Genomic DNA, 17266 nt, shown 5'->3' with positions numbered 1-17266 from the left:
AGGCTAAGATAGTGGTAGGGCTAAGATTCAAATTTAGCAAGACTGGCTCTAGAATATGCATTCTTAAGCTTTGGACACTTCCTTTACCCATTTCTGGTGGCAGAGCAGAAGGAAGAAATGCAGCCAGTATTATCTATGAGTAGTTATAAGTATGGTATCACTTGAGAGATGAAGGGTCAGGGGCGCCTGGGTGACTCAGTCGGTTAAGCGTCCGACTTCTACTCAGATCACGATCTCGCGGTTCCTGAGTTCGAGCCCAGCGTTGGGCTCTGTGCTGAAGCTCAGAGCCTGAAGCCTGCTTCAGATTCTGTCTCCCTCTCTCTCTGCTCCTCCCCACTCAGGCTCTCTCTCCCAAAAATAAATAAACGTTAAAAAATTAAAAAGAAAGATTTAAGTTCCTCTATTGCTCCTATTCCCTCCCATACACCCAGAAATCTTTCCTGCTAACTACTATGTTGCCAGAAATTCTATCCTCATAGATGATTTCTCTGGACACAGTTATTAGTTCTCTTTGTTTAAAGGCTCTTACCCTACCTGCCTCATTACCCACCCCCAACCGCTAAGTACACACACAAAATAAAGTCTCAGTCTCTAGTAGCAATTTCGTCAGCATCTTGGTCCCCTCTTGCCTCGGTTCTAGCCCGTCCCTGCTTCACAGCCTGCCTCCCCAACCCACCAACCCCCTGGGAGTCCCCTGAAGGGGCCACCGTCTCTTGCATATCCGTGCAGTTTCACATTGGGTTCTCTCTTCCTCATTACCTGTTGAGCATCCATTTTTTAAAGTTCTTTGCTGCTCTCCCAGTTTACTTTCTGGACACCTCCTTAGTGCTCCCATAGGAACCTGATCGTTTTGTTTTCATAGGGCATAATTGTTGGAGCAAATAACCACATGCTACCTGAAGGAAAAAGTTATTTTTGTTTGCCTCTGTATTACCTACTTCAGTGCCTGATACTTAATAGGTATTTGATAAAGTTTCTCCAGGTTAATACTGTTCATCAACATTCGATTATAAATTAGTTTATTGGTACCTTTCTTCCACAATAGAAATGGCTTTATCGGTTTTCGCCCCAGATCGTTAGAGTAAAGCATTCTGTAAATGCTTTCTGTTATTATAAGAAAACATAAAGAAAAAGATAAGCATCACTGATACTATCACCCCCAGAGATATCTTGTCTTTTAGCTAGTTTTCTACAACAGCAACTAGCTGAGAAAGGAGGGGACTGAAGACATGGCCAGTGTACATGAGCGAGGCCAAAGAAAAAGGAGAGACCTAAATCCTACAGTATTGCCCTGGCGAGGCATCTGTGTGTTGAATGCTTTCCTGGATGTGTTCCAGATCAGCAGGAATAAGCATGAGGTCACTGGCCACTGAAGAAGAAACACCAGGGGAAATAGGACAGAAAAACCTACAGTAAGACAATGAAGAGGCAGGTTTCTTTGCTGCCTTCGGGGAGCAGAACCAGAACACGTGCAGAAAATTTGCAAGAAATCAGACCTTGGCTCAATTTAAACAACTTCCTAACAATCAGAGTGATCCACAAACACAATATATTGCCTTCTGAGATAGTAAGCAGCCTGTTCCTAGATGTGTCCAAGTAGCTGCTGGTGTTCAAGAAAAATTATGCGTGACATAGATGATAAGGCAGACTTTATTCAAGGAGAGCTACTATAAGGGAGTTTTGTAGTTTAAAAGAGACAGGTCCTCCAGTTCAGGCTCAACTCCAAATATAAGGAAAAGCGGGAACTTAAAGCCAAGGAGCAGGGAGGAAGTCAGTGGATGAAAAATTACTAAGCGGTCATATCAGGAGTCAGAGGGGATTCTGGCTAAATCCATCTAATAGGATTCTTGCTGAAGGATTATCAGAAATCCCCTGGAGAATGGTGGAGAATAAGGAATTTGGTCAGATATCGAGGGTGATCAGATATTGAGGGTGGGGGAGTCTGTTTAAACTGACTTACCAGAATTCTTGCTAAAATAAGACCATGGAAAGATGAACACAGAAATCCAAAAGTCAGGGGTCTATGGAGAAGAGAGTTCAGAAGAGCCTGACTAGAGTTTTGGTTAAGGAGATCATCTTTGTCACTGAGAGATATGCATTTATTTACTCCATCAGTCAGGAAGCCATTCAATCACCGCTTACTGAGCACCTGCTTCTTATCAAATGATGTTCTAGGTGCTGGGGAACCAAAATCAGATGAGGCCTATTTGTCCTTGTCCTCAAGTGCTATCCATCCTGAGCAGGATCTCGCTACAACAGTCAGGAGTGTAGAGGAGATGACGTCTGAGATCCTTTCTAACTACAGCCTCCAGTGAGAAATTTGGTCTCAGAAAAATCTCACGAATGCATTCTGGCTTGAATGTGGGTAGAGGAGAGAGGACAGGAGAGCTTCTTATGACACACACTTCTATCCGTGTCTAACAGTGCCCATTGCTTCTTATCTAAGGGATGAGATAAAGTGGTTGCATTTCTAATTAGGTTGGGAAAAATCCACTTTCTAAAAGGTTTGCATTTTTACAGTGTTTTATTCAAGTTAAATCATGGGGCAACCTTGGCTCATGACCAAAGGGTCTTTTATTTTAGAAAATAATCCGCATTCGGATTTTCAAAATTGCAGGCTCTCCTCAGGCCTCGACAATTAGATCTTATCTTACCAAAAAACGGTCTATCAACTTTGAGGAGGTTGCCTACTTGAGACACCAGGGCTCACATGTTTACTTCTCCAGACCTTCTCTTGTGCAACTTGACCCCTTCACACAGCATATCAACTCCTCCCCACCTCCCTGCTCCCTATTTAGGATGCCTTTCCGTCATTATAGTCGGCCTGGGACCTCTGCAGAGATACAGCTTGTGGAGCATCTAGGTGGTAGGAAAAGAAAGGCCCCCTCACGTGAAATAAATATCAGGTACTTGGTCCCCTGGCAAAGATCCTAATTTAGCCCACCTTCTAGAAACCCCATACCCCCATACTGATTGTCTCTGCTCAACTGCCTGGCACCCCAGGTTAGCTGTTCCAATCCGACCACACTCCTTGTGCCAGATACCCCAGTTTTTTCCTTCTTTCCCTGCCTCCACTCAATTGCAGCATAAACACATGCATAAACACATACACAAACACATACACAACGGGTTTTGCTTTTGCTTTAGGGCAGGGAAATTTGGTCTTCAGAAGCAGTTTCCAGTAGGAAAACTATTTCGATTTTATTCAAGAGAAGGTCACCTTCCTGTCTATAAGAGAAATTGGCTTCTTCTAATGCAGCAAAGAAAAAGCCAAAAAATAAGTTGAGTTGTTGACATTCAAAGAAAAGAAAAAAAGCAGCTGAACATAAATATTCTGCTACATGTCCATAGAAGATCTAGCCAAAGCAGCTTAATGACTACTGGCCGAGAGAAGGGCTGGGAATGCTCCAAGGTTGGTTGGGAAGGCAGCAGAAAACACCAGAAGAGGCGGTAACTAGGGGTGGACTCCATTTGACTGTCAGCCTCAGCGCATTTCCCCAACCTCTGCTGTTTCCGATTCCCTGCTCGGACTGAATGGCCCAGCGCAGGTCTACCAGAAGTCTCAGATAGGCAGCTGGCTAAGCTGTCTGGTTGTTTCCAGCGGATTCTTCCCTGAGGCGGCAGCTTCAAAGAGCAGAGGAAAGAGGACAAAGGGAAATGGCAACCTTTGTGATGAAGAGACTCCTTCTGAAGCTGAGATTTTGTGACTTGCCATCAGCAGGGCAGCTGTGCATGCATGTGCACCCCTTATTCTCTGCAAAAGACTCCACGGTCCAAAGGGCAAGTTGAGGCCAAAACCCAGGGCTGACACAGGGCTGTAGTCACCCAGAGCCAACATCTCTTTTAAGTTTCATAAAGGCACCGAATGGCTTAGCAACTCCTGCTAAGGTGGGATGGAAGGTAGCTTTAAAGGGAGAAAGCACGGGGGTGGAGGGATCCAAAGAATCTGTTTCTTGTTCCGCTGCTCCCCAACGGTGGAGCTGTGAGCAAGTCACATTATCTCCTTGGATTTCGATTTCTTCCTTCCTAAAATCAAATCAGTCACAATCTGGGCTACCCTGAAATGTACTGTGACAAGGAGATGAAACGGATCCCCTGCCTCGCCGTCTGGTCCCTGGCATTCTTAGGAAAGAGAGCTTTCCTCGGAGAGAGAGCCCTGAGGGGGCCATGAGATCAGCCTGCATCCTGTTGTCTGCTTCCTCCACCTGACTCCAAGCCAGTGAGGACTCCATTCTTTGCACTGTACCTTGGCCCTGCTCCTTAAAATGCCGGAGGGTGTCTTCTCAAAGTCAATGTCCCTAGTGGATTACAGGGGTGGCGTCAGCTGCCACAGGCCCTGGGCCATTTTCCATCGCTCCACAGCATTCATCTAGGAGTGGAAGGAGAGGAGGTGCTCATCAGACTTGTTCAGATAACTCCAGACGGCTGAACCAAGGTGCCCCCGGCCCGCGTTCTCTCCGTCTCTTCATCTGCTGCCCTTGACTCAGGCCATCCCGTGAGACGACTGCACAAGGGTTCCGAGCCAACGTGCAGGGGCGGAGGCAGACACCCTGCAAATGTGATAGGTCCCTTTGACCTTCAACCCAGCTCCCTTGGCAGAGAGCAAAAGTGCTGGTGAGATCATTATTTGCCCCGACCTTCGGTTGCCAGCTGGGTGCTTCCAGACCTCTCCTTCTGGAAGCCCAGGGGACTGGAGATTTAGTAGCCGATCAGGCACCAGGGCTTCCAATTTACAGTTCAGAGAAAAGAAACCCTATTAATCTAGCACCTTTTATTTCACTGTAAATCCCAGCCATATTTAACTCAGCCACCATCAAGGTTCTCCCCCCCCACACCTGCCAACAGCAGACCCATAATATAAAGCTTGCCAATTCCAGGAAAAATTAAGATGCTGCTTAGTATTCCAAGGGTGGTCCTTTCCACTAGCTTTCTTCCTGCAGTTCCCCCACCACGCCCGTTTAGCCAAAGGAGAATCATCTCTGGAATAACTTACAGAAGCCCATTCGGCCACGTGGCTGGGGAAAAGAAAAAAAAAAAAAAAGACTTAGTTTCCTTTCACCAAAAAAAATAAACAAACTGGAGCCGTCAGCACTGATGACCTGGTAACAATCCCTCCCACTCATCAAGCCCAGAGAACGAAAATGACTCACCAAGGCCACAGGACTCATAAGTGGCAAAGCCAGGGCCAAAGAAAGGAAGACAGAGAAGGGAATTATTATAATTAATTAATTATAAGTTAATTTGTGGGCCTCTTCTACATTTCAGGCACTTTTACATATTCTTCCCTATTAAATACTTACAACTCTGCAAAGTCGGTGTTACGATCACCATTTAACAAAGGAAGAAAGCGAGACTCTGAACATCCAGCTGATGCGGTAGAGGCCCAGGATTAAAGTCTCCAGCTACAGGACTGTCCGACTGGCTCAGGCGGAGATGCATGTGACTGCGGGTCATGAGTTGGACCCTCACATTGGGTGTAGTGATTCCTAAAAAACACAAATAAACCTAAGAAATGGGTCTCTAGCTGTATAAAGGCAAGTCCTTCAGAGTCATTATATATTTCCTGAGGGCCATGATGTGCCAGGCACTGTTCTAGGAGCAGAACTACAGAAGCAAACGTGAGATCTGTCTTCCATTCTAGTGAAAAGAGACAGAAATAAAGAAAGAAATAAGAATGTCAGAGGGATAAGTGCTCTGCAGAGGCTGAAAATAGGAGCAGGTGACAGAAAGAGGCAATAGCGGGTAAGTAGTCAGGGAGGGCTTCTCTGAGAAGGTGACATTTAAGGAGGGCTCTGGGGGCAAGAAAGAGGCAGGTCATCATGTAAAGGGAGAGGAAAGTAGCATCAAAGCAGAAACATGGTCACTGCAAAGGGCCCAGGACGGGCATGATCCTGGCTGGTTTATGACTGAGGAGCAGAAAGAAGGCCAGTATGGGAGGCAGTGAAATCAGGAAGTGAGCCCAGGGCTGCAGGCAAAGGCCTGGGTAAGGAGTTTAGCTTTTATTTCAAGTACAGTGAGAAAACATTGGAAGTTTTAAGTGGGAGACTGACATCATCTTTTTTAAAAAAATATTTAGATTTTAAATTTTTATTTATTTATTTTGAGAGGTGGGGAGGGGCAGAGAGAGGGAGAGAGAATCCCCGCACAGAATCCAACCCAGGGCCGGGGCTGAGGCGTCCCCGAACCCACAAACCCTGAGATCATGACCAAGAGTTGGACGCTTAACCGACTGAGCCACCCAGGTGCCCCTGACGTCATCTTTATAATTTAAAAAGAGCCATTGGTCCCCTTGGGTGGGAATGATGAGCTGTAATGGTTTTCCTGGTTAAGAGTTTCTCAAAAAGCCAAGTGGTCCAGCTACACTCAGTGTAGCTACACTATAGTGTTATCTGAGGCCATAGCCCCTGCCATGGCTTCTGAAATTCTTGCCGGCCAAGAATTATTTTCAGGTGAAGAAAACAATGAAGCTCTCGAAAATAAAAATATAAAGGGGTTGGAACTTGCTACACATGTGACAGTCCTAGTGCGGCAGAAACATTTGACCACATAAGTCTCCCTCCGTTCAGGGACCTGAGACAACAAGACCAAGGGTGGTGATGGCTGAGTCAGGAGGACAAGTATGAGGAGAGACTGAGATGAGGCCCAGGCCAGGAATCCCTCATCCAACAGCCTGAACAGCCAGCCTGTCCAACTCCCCCAAACCTCACTCAAGTGTGTTTGAAAACTATTGGGGTGGGGGTTGGGGGGGGGCACCTGGGTGGCTCAGTTGGTTAAGCGTCCAACTTCAGCTCAGGTCATGATCTCATGGCTCATGAGTTCGAGCCCCGCATCCCACTCTGTGCTGACAGCTCAGTGCCTGGAACCTGCTTTGGATTCTGCGCCTCCTGCTTTCTCTGCCCCTCCCCCATTCACGCTCTGTCTCTCTCTCTCTCTCTCAAAAATTAATAAACCTTAAAAAAAAAACCTATCAGGAAGTTGGATCAGTAGCTTCCCATCTCTCGATACACACCAGCAGCCGTAAAGTCAAACCCAGAGCTCCCTGGACAGTGATAGAAGACAGAGTTCACCTTCTACCTCATGAGGGGGCCAGCCCTCTTCGTCTCCTCACAGGGTTGCTTGGATAGGATACCTGGACCATTGGTCCATTTGCTCTAGAACAACATGGAGCACCACTGATTCTCCGGCAGCACCAGGAAATGTGAGTTTGTAAGGATGGCAGCATTCTGACGCTCACCCACGCTTGCGGACCGCCAGGAGCCCGGCGGGTGGCAGTCGGTCAGTTACAGGTGGAAGCAAAGGGGGACGGCGCTTGGGGATATTGCTCATGACGACTCCTGCTCATAACAGTTCACGGCTCTACCCTTCTCAAAAGAAGAATCATCTCCTTTGTCCTCCAAAGCCCTATGAGAAGGTAAAGAGGAGTAGGATCATTTACATTTTAGAGCTAAGGAAATAAATAGAGTCAGAGGTTTAGTGACTAGCCCAAGGTCTCGCGGCAGGACAGGTGTAGAGCTTGGATTCTAAACAGGCCTTCTGAGCTGAAACCTGTGTGGTTTCAAATTCTAGAATCCGCTGTCCCAGAAACTGAGTAGCAACGCCCCATCTTTGCCGCACTGGGAGGAGGCTGCAGAGACCCCAGGGGCAGAGTAGCTGTTTGGAAAGCACAGAGCAGAAAGAGAAACGTTATGTTCTGCAGGGAACTTAATTGATCTGATTTATTTCAACGCAGATAAGGAAGTACCCAGGTCTTCCGAGTACAGGGAGTCCTGGTTTATTGTCCTCTCCCTGAGGCAGGTTTTAACAAGTTATAAAAGACTGGATTTTTATCTCTTGATGCCTACCCCGGTAGATTAATCACTTTCCTGATCACCCTGGCCCTCCCCTTCATGGGCACACAGAAGGGAGGGGCTGAAGCTGCTTCTCAACATGGGGACGACGACGAGGAAGGTGGGGGAGATGGGGATTTGGGGGGGGGAATTTCTGTTTGTTTCTGAGCCCAGTATGCTTGTTTCACTCCAGGCCCCTCAGGGAAAGGAGTGGAGTCGGTTCTAAGGGGCTTAAAGAAAAGTCACATGGATTGATTGGCAAGTGTGAACCCTGTCCATGTTGGAGTGAGTCATGGGGATAGAATTAGGAGGTGACAGGGACTTTTAACTCCTCTGGGGGAGATGTGTCTGACCGGCCTAAATCAGAGATCCTCAAACCTTAAATTAGATGAGAATCGATTGGATTTCATTGAAAATGCAGATACCTTGGCCCATCCCCAAATAATCAGATTCAGGAGGCCTGGGATGGGGCCAGGGCCTTTAAGGACTTCTACATCATTCTAATAAGGTGGTCCGCCAGAACATACCTTGAGAAAAACTTGACTACATGGACCAGATCCAGGGCTGGGATTCCCACAGTTTAGGGAATCCTCTGACTTTCCTTTCCAGATTCTTCACTGCACTGTGACCCTATCCAAACTTATTTCTTCAATGCTCTTGTGAGACAGCTGTGCATGGATTCCACACTATACAGGAAGCGAAGTGAGACCAGGAGAGAGCAGTGGCCTACACAGGTGGAGAAGTGCTCCACAAGGTTGATGATGAGGTTGACGGGAGAGGTAGAAAGTAGAAGCCAAACAGCCCTTAGTGACAGCAGGTTCCAGATGTTTCCATTGAGAGGGGCTGAAGTGAACTTGTGTGTGGAAAACAGACTCTAAGGCTGAACATATCATCCACATGGACATTGAAGTTGCCCAGACGATGACAGGAAATGGCTTGCAGAGGAAGATGGGAGGCCAGATGCTGAATACTTCTCTGAAGTGATGGCCACAGCCGCTAGGTCAATAGATGACACGGACCAAGCCGTGGGTGTCAAAAGAGGAGGGGTGGGTGAAGAAACAAAGCTGAACAATAATGGTGGAAAGCAAGAGCAAATGCCTGGAGGATGCCAACCTAGTCTCCACACTGGAGCTAGAGGAGGGATAGTGGTAGAGATACAAGGAAAATGAGGAACTTCCAAAGAAAGAATCACAAAGAAGGTGGTCCTATCAGGAGGAAGCCAAGTATCAGTTAACAGTATCATGCAATGGTTTAGAAATCAGACAGACCTGGGTCCTAGCCTGGCTCTTCCAATTTCCAGTCCCGCAATTTGGGGCGTCACTCACCTCCCTTGGTGTCCTTTTCCTTATCCATGAACTGAAGATATAAGCAGTGCGTCTTCCTCATAAGTTGCCTGTAAGGTTTTTATAAATAACGTGTGCTGGGCAATTAGCATAGTGCTTGGCATATACCAAGTGCTCAAAAAATGTCAGCTATTATTATGGATACTCATTTTTCAAATCAATGCTTGGATAGAATAGTCTAGAAAAAAAACGGAAGATGAGGACAACTCACTTGGCGATTTTGACAGAGACTGGCTAGATGGTCATCCATCCCATTCCTTCTTCTTGGGCACACAGAACATCCCATTCTTTCTTCTTGGGCACACAGAAATACTATGTTTCTCAGCTTCCTTTGCAGTTCGCTTGGATCTTATGTGAATTGCGACCTTTCTTTCAAGTATTTTTTAATGCTTTCTGAGGAACAAGACATCAGGGGCAAGAAAGCAATCCAAAGGAGTGTAAGGGCTAAACAAATGCAAATAGAGGATCTAGTCTTGCCTTTGAAATGGGAGTAAGCCGGCTTTCCCTCTTTAACCCCTTGGGTGGGCAAGGCTCTGTGTTCTCAGATCATTACACACTTCAGAGATAGCTATTCCTCAGCAGGTAGCAGAGAAGGGAGTTGACCCAGAGCATCACCTGTAAGGGGTGATATGTCAAAATGCTTATGACCCGAGTCACCATCTGCATCGAAGATGCCATTGCCCTTCCCTGCACATACTTTGAGTTGGTTTTTTTGGACACTCACATTCTCACCAAGTTCCTGAATCGCTAATAGGTGCCATATTTTCATGAAGGCGGTTGTGTATGTTCAGAGGCATGGGTGGGGAACAGGGCAAAGCTGTGTCACTCATACAGCAGAACCGAACCCACAATCTTGACCTCATTAGTGCTATGTTGTAATCAGCTGAACCTATAATCTTGATGGAGTGCATGAGTGCAGGCCCTCCCATGCTCAAACTCTATTCACTTATTTAACCCATATTCATGGAGTACCTTCTAGGTGCAAAACACCACGGTAGGTGTTAATGGTTTGATAACAAACAACTCAGACAAGGTCCCAATTTGCCTGGAAGAAGATTACTGAAACAACCTGTAGCAGTGAAGTAGTAAGCTGAAGTGCTCTAGGAAAAGACATAATGAAAATCTAATCTCAGTACCCTTTTCAGCAATGCCTGTGGCTTGAACTACCGTGGCAAGCCTTGTGTATGTGTGTGAGTCTCAGTTTTGTCCTCTACACAATGGAGTGTCATACCTCTGTCTTCAGAATCTGTGAAGATAGTGTATATTAGCATTTTGTAAAATGTGTATTCCTGCCCAAATGTGAGAAAGTATTAGTAAGAGATTCCCAGGCTATCTTCCCTTTTGAACATCCCCATCTTGCTGGATGGGAGAGAACTTCCTGATAGCTTTGAATTTTGCCAAAGTCAACAATGCTAAAGTCCATTTTTGGCCACGCCCCAGGCAGACTGGAGCTGCTAACCAGACGCACTTCTCTAAGACTGCTTCTGAGTTTCAGCTGTTTGCATTCCTTCTGGATGCTCTCTGCACTCCTTGGCAGTCCCTGATTTATCCAACTTTCCTATTTCTTTTTAGTACGGTTAACAGCATTCTGCAATCTTCCCTCCTTTATGACACGAAAATGTGGTCTGAATACCAGCAATACCAGGGTCCGCTGGGTATTTGTTCGATGCAGAATCACGGTCCCTAAACTCTACCTCCTGAATCAAAATCTAAATTTTAACACAATTCCCAGATGATTCAACATGCATTAAATTTGAGACACGCTGCCTTAGAATATAGGTTGATTTCTACCCAGCTGCATAATTCTTACATCCTCAAAATAATACTGAAGCACCCACTATGTGCTGGCACTTGCTGGGTGCTGGAGTTACATTGTTAAGCCATCCGTTTGGAATCTTTTTGGAATGAGGCAGATTACAGGCAGTGAATGACCCACAGATCAATGAGGTAGAACGTGAGAACTGCTCTGATATGGATGGCAAAGGGCTGTGGAAATATGGGAGGGGTTCAGCTGGCACGGGCGGTTGAGGATGACTCCACAAAGGAGGCGATGCTTAGGCTAAATGGCGAAGGATGAGTAAGAGCTGGGTGGGTGGAGCGGTGAGAAGATAAAATTCCCAGCCAAGGGACAGGGATGATGGACGTCAAGGCAAGAGGAGGCCTGTTCTGCTCTTGGCCGGAGGCCCGAGCTCCGCTGTCACCATGGGAAAGCTCTTCTGCACGTGATGCTCCGCAAACACTCACTGCAGGGCCTTGGGCAAACCACTGCTCCTATCTGGGCCCCACCTTCATCTCAAACCTGTGGGTTGGGTTACAGCTTTGCAGTTCTCAAAATGTGAAGAGTTCCTTCAAACTCCAGCAACGGCCAAAGAGAAGAAAGACGAAGCAAGACGCTGGGCTGCCCACTAGAACATCTGCCAAGTGTATTTGCTTTCCACAACGGGGTGCCACTTAGCTCTTAAAAAGGAGGGCATTTAACAAGTGTGAAAACCACAGAAGGAGGTGACCTTTAAGGTCTTAAGTTAGTGTGAACACTGAATGTTTATTCAGTTCTTCAGCAACAACTCACCAACTGACCTCCTGTAGCCAGCTCTGAGGAGGGGCCCAGGGTCTTATGCCAGGGCAGTGATGGGGAGCTCAGGAAGTAGATACAGAGCCATATGCACATTACTGTGGGCTCTTCCCTGATAATCCTACTTCTTCCACTCTCATTTGATGACTGTGGTCCTAAAAGAAGAGAAAGCAACTGAGCTTAGGGGAAGGACCAACTGCTGAGCTCCAGACAGAAGCTCCATAAAAGACAAACAGGATGGTGTAAGTTGGCTAAAAGAACACTTGGCTTGAACACCCCCATGAAATTAATCATAGCTTGTAAAGAAGGCCCTTGATGACGAGGTGGTAGACCTGGGGCCTGATCATTCTACCACTGTGTGTCTTCCGTCAGATGGTCTAGCCTCTCTGAGCCTCCATTGTCCCATCTCTGGCTAATAGTCCTTCTGGCCCAGATCCATTTGGGTAACTGTGTGAAACAGCACAGGCCAGATATCTTGAACTCTTCGAAAGAGATGCCCTGGAGAAATTCAAAGCAGAGCTTTCTCTGCCTTAAAATGACTCCCAGGGCTCCAAGGACAGTTATCTTAGAAAACCTACTGATGGAGTCAAGTTTACGAACCTGAAAGCTAAGGTACCTTCCTCTATAAAGGGCAGGGCGCTGTTGGAATGGGGCTGCATAGATCCTCAAACACTCACCTGAGAAGCATATGAATAAATAAGGCTTCTGTTTGTTTTAATACGGAAGCATTCTACTTCCAGGAGAGCACTGCTCAAAATTCTTTTGTTCTGAAATCTTCAGACGGATAGGCCTAATGTTTCACTGACCTCCTGTGGGCATAAGAAAGAAGTACACTCATTCTACAGATCTGGAATTCCTGGCGTGGGCTAAGGAAGAACCTAAATCTACCTACCTGATGGACAATTCATGTTCTGAAGGATCCTCCAGGCCACTGTGGGAAGTTCCTTCTGATACCAGGGACTTAAGACCATCTTATAGATCCAGACAATAGTAGAGGAGGTAATGCACAACAGGCATCACCAAGGAACTGACTGAGACATACACTCCTGAGCTCCGCTTAGAGATTCTGATTTTGCAGGACTGTGGTGGACCTAGGAATCTGCCTTATGTTACTGAGCACCGGGGTGATTCAGATGCAAATAGTTCTTTGGATCGCACTTTAAAAAATACTGACTTGGGGCGCCTGGGTGGCTCAGTCGGTTAAGCGGCCGACTTCGGCTCAGGTCATGATCTCGCGGTCCGTGAGTTCGAGCCCCGCGTCGGGCTCTGTGCTGACAGCTCAGAGCCTGGAGCCTGTTTCTGATTCTGTGTCTCCCTCTCTCTCTGACCCTCCCCCGTTCATGCTCTGTCTCTCCCTGTCTCAAAAATAAATAAAATGTTAAAAAAAAAAAAATTTAAAAATACTGACTTGCCCAACCCCCTCATTTTATAAAGGAGGCAACAAAGGTATCAAGACGTTAAACCTTTGGCCCAAATTAAACAGTTAATTACAGGCAAATATATAGCCTGACACTAGCTTTTGACTCAGTCTTATTCGGTCATTTGTAATCAAAATAGTCACCATGATTCATTGGGCACCGTGCTAAATAAGTTGCCTTATATAATTCTTCCATCAACTCTATGACGATGAATAGTAGCATTACCCCCATTTTATAGGTGAGGGAACTGAGGCTTAAAGCTGCCACGTGACGCACAGCCAGTGACAGGAGAATAAGGCTCAAACCTAACCTGAGCTCCTGACCACTGACTCCACCTTGCCTCAGAAGCACAGCAGACATTCATCTTTCATGGTCTCTTAAAGGCAGCCACTTCCCCTGAGTCTGAAACAAAGTGATGCCCATGTGGCCTTCAGGGGCACACATTTAACAAACCTTCTCCCTTCCTTCAAGAGAAAGGATTTTCAAGATGAGACATCCTTGTAAATCTCAACTTAGACAAGGACCCTCCCTCATCCTAAAGAAATTTGTACTCAGTCAGCTAGAGATGTTTAATCTACTAAAAGGTTCGAGCTGTGAATACAGTCTGAGACCCTTTATTAAGCATCAGACCATTGAAACATGGGAATAGAGACAGGCATCCAATCAGGGACTAGCTGGGACAAAAATGAAGGCTCTCCAAAGGGGTGGGTCCAAGACCCAAAATTCCCTCAGAAGAAGCCACAAATGAGCATTGTTTAAAATTATCAAAAGAAGCAGCAGGATTATTCTAATGTACCTTTCTCTTTCATTAAGCCCTGTATTGGTTACCTATCTCTGCGTAACAAGTTACCCCAAAACTTAGCAGTTTAAAACAAACATTAATTATCTCACACGGTTTCTGAGATCAGGAATTCGGCCTAGCTGATTGGTCTGCCCCAGCGTCTTTCATGAGGTTGCTGTCGAGCTATGGGCCATGGCTGGGATTTTCTTCAGGGTCAGCGATCTGCTTCCAAGCTCAGTCACGTGGTTGTTGGGAGGCCTCACTCTCTCCCTGACTGTTGGCTAGAGACCTCAGTTCCTTGACACGTGGGCCTTTCCACAAGGCTGCCCAGTGTCCTCAAGATGTGGAGATGGTTTGCCCCAAGGCAAATAATAGACTGGGAAAGAATCCAGGGTAGAAGTTGTACTTTTTCATACCCCAATCTCAGAAATGACATGCATATTCTTTTGGTCACACACGACTACCTAGTGCAAAATGGGAGGGGACTACACAAAGGTGTGAATATCAAGAGGCGGAGATCACTAGGGGGCCATTTGGAGGTTGGGCACCTCAAACTCTTTCTAGCTCTACCCACCCTTCCTTGTCCACACATTTCCTCCACATGCGAGGCATTGTGCTAAGCACCCGTGATATAGTCACAAATGTCTTCTGCCTTGAGCTTCGTGTTTAATGTGAAAAATAGATACTAGACCATTTAATCACACAGATAAACGTACAATTAAAAATCTGTGGAGAAATTGAGAAGGAAAAGTACAGCTCGTGCTGAGAGTAGAACTTTGTAGACAGGGGTGTGAGGAGGCAGGTCATTTGGTTGAAGGACTCAAGGAAAGCTTGCCCGAGGAAACAAGATTTTAATGTGAGTTTTGAAGTGAGCTGAAGGAAGAATGGAATGCTAGCTTAGCTGGCACTCAGTAGACCAAGGAGGGGGTGCACTGAGGTGTCCCCTCCTGGAATGGCTTCCATTCCATTTCTCTCCTCCAAAGTATGCCCTTAGGCCTCATGGAAGCCTTGCCTCCTCTCTGAGTTCTGACCCACGCCCACCTCCTCCTCTCTCTCCCCTTGTTCAGTCCTACACCACCCAGTCTGAAGGGCTTGCAGTTTCATGGTGGTTATATATCCGCTATGTTTTTTCATGGGTTTACATTTTTCTTTCTCTGTAGTATAAACTCTCTGAGAAAAGGAACCATAACTAGGTGATGCACCTTATGCACCTATTATAATGCATGACAGACAATGGCCATTCAATATGCTTGAATAAGTCAGCGTGAAACCCACAGCAAAAAAGGAGCACTGGAGACCTACCTGCATACTTGTACACACACGATTGTGCTCTCTCTTTCACACGCACACATGCACGCATGCACATATATCTGCCTATAGAGCAGACTCTGACAGTGAGGGTGGCAGAAAGGACAACTGAAAGGTGCTAAAGCTGGACCATCCTGAGTGATTTTAATGCATTCGAAGGGAGGAAGTAAAGACTCATAAATAATCATGACCGATTAATCACAGTTACATTTGTTCCCTCCCCAAATCTCATTAATATTACCGCAAATCTCTTTAAAGGGTAAATCTTGAAAGAAAACAAAAAGGCACAAGCAATAACATTTTAGAAGCTGGGAAACACCTAAAAATAGTAACAGTGATTTAGCAACCTTGAAAAAGTTAAACCCTAAGCTGGTAGTAGAGATATCCAACACGAAAGGCAATTTACACGAGGAAATTCCACAAGCTCAGGGATTGGCAGCACAAGGCAATTCTGGAAGTGGGGATGGAGTTGGAACCTCAAACAGGAGGATTGACCTAAAGGCCGCTTACAAGCCGTTGCTCTTAGGGGGCACTTGGGCAGCTCATTTGGTTAAGCATCTGACTCTTGATTTCAGCTCAGGTCATGATCTCATACTTCATGGAATCCAGTCCCAGGTTGGACTCCTTGCACACAGCATGGAGACTCCCTGTGATTTTCTCTCTGTGTCCCTCCCCTGCGCGCACGCTTTGTCTCTCTCACAAGATAGATAAAATAAACTTAAAAAAATAAATAAAAGCAGATACTCTTAGAAACATATCTTAAATGTAAAAAAGCAAATTATAGAAGAACTACATATAGTATGCTACCATTCTTAAAAGGCTCAAAACAAAACTTAAACCATACATTGTTTGTGGATATACACATATGTGATATATACATTGAACTACTATTTAAAAGCAAAGAAATGATAAATACAAAATCCATCATAGTAATTACCTCCGCATCGAGATGGTAAAGGAGGCTGGTAGATGGGAAAGAGGCAGAGCACAGATGTAGCTACAAAAACATTTGGAATGTCCCAGCTCTTAACTGATGTTCACCTTATTAATAAGGGTCATTATTTACATAGCTATCACTTGTATGCTTTTGTAAATGACATTTGCGTATTGTCTTGTATAGTGACATAATTTATTTTTTAAAGTAACGTACAGCTAGTTCTCTTCCCCCATTCCAAGTACCCGGAAGACTTGTCTCTTTCGAGCCCAGGAAAACTGGAGATTTAATCTCTGCGGTCTTTAGAGAGGTAGATATCAACCAGAGTTGAAGACAGGGGTCATACTGCAAGCAAGCACAAAATGAACGTTTATACTTTGTAGCCCTTAGCCTTCTCCTTCCAGTCAGTTTCCAGAAGCTTTCAGCAAGTCCTTCAAAAATAGATATTTGAAAGACATTTCTACCAGAAACACCTCTAGGACACCCCAAAAAGAAAGTTAAAGATTTTCACAGTGGAGGCCTCCCAATAAATGGCCAACATTGACCACCTTATAGAAAAGTGGTCAGCAAACCTCACCCGTGTATCTAGAGATCTCAGTGTGCTTTTTAGTGCTTGTTCATAAAGATAAGCAGGTGACCAAGGATTCCTGAACACTGAAGGAATCCCCTAAGGGAAAGACAGACACAAAAATCAAAGGGAAAATAGTAAGTTGCAGGAAACAGACCATACCAGGAAAACAAAACATTTAAAGTTTTGTATCATTAGTGTTCTCAGAAAGAGAGCAAGATAGACACTGTATCTAGGAGACCCGCACTGTGATGAAAGGAAATTAGAAGAACAACAACAAAAAAGTGCTCCTGGAAATTAACCAGACAGTTGCAGAAATAAAACATGCTGTATGAGTTCAAAGGTTAAATTCAGGACATATTCTAGAAAGTAAACCAGAAGGGAGAAAGAAAAAAAAAGAACAGAAGGAAAATGAGAAAGAATAAGAAAATTAGAAGACCGATTCAGGAGGTTCAATATTCAAATAGAAGGAATTCTAGAAAGAGGCCACAGAGGACACAAAAGCAAACATGGAAC

The sequence above is a fragment of the Panthera leo genome, chromosome F3 (genome assembly GCF_018350215.1).
Source record: "Panthera leo isolate Ple1 chromosome F3, P.leo_Ple1_pat1.1, whole genome shotgun sequence".
NCBI classification, from domain to species: Eukaryota; Metazoa; Chordata; class Mammalia; order Carnivora; family Felidae; genus Panthera; species Panthera leo.
Note: the sequence above shows the minus strand (reverse complement) of the source record.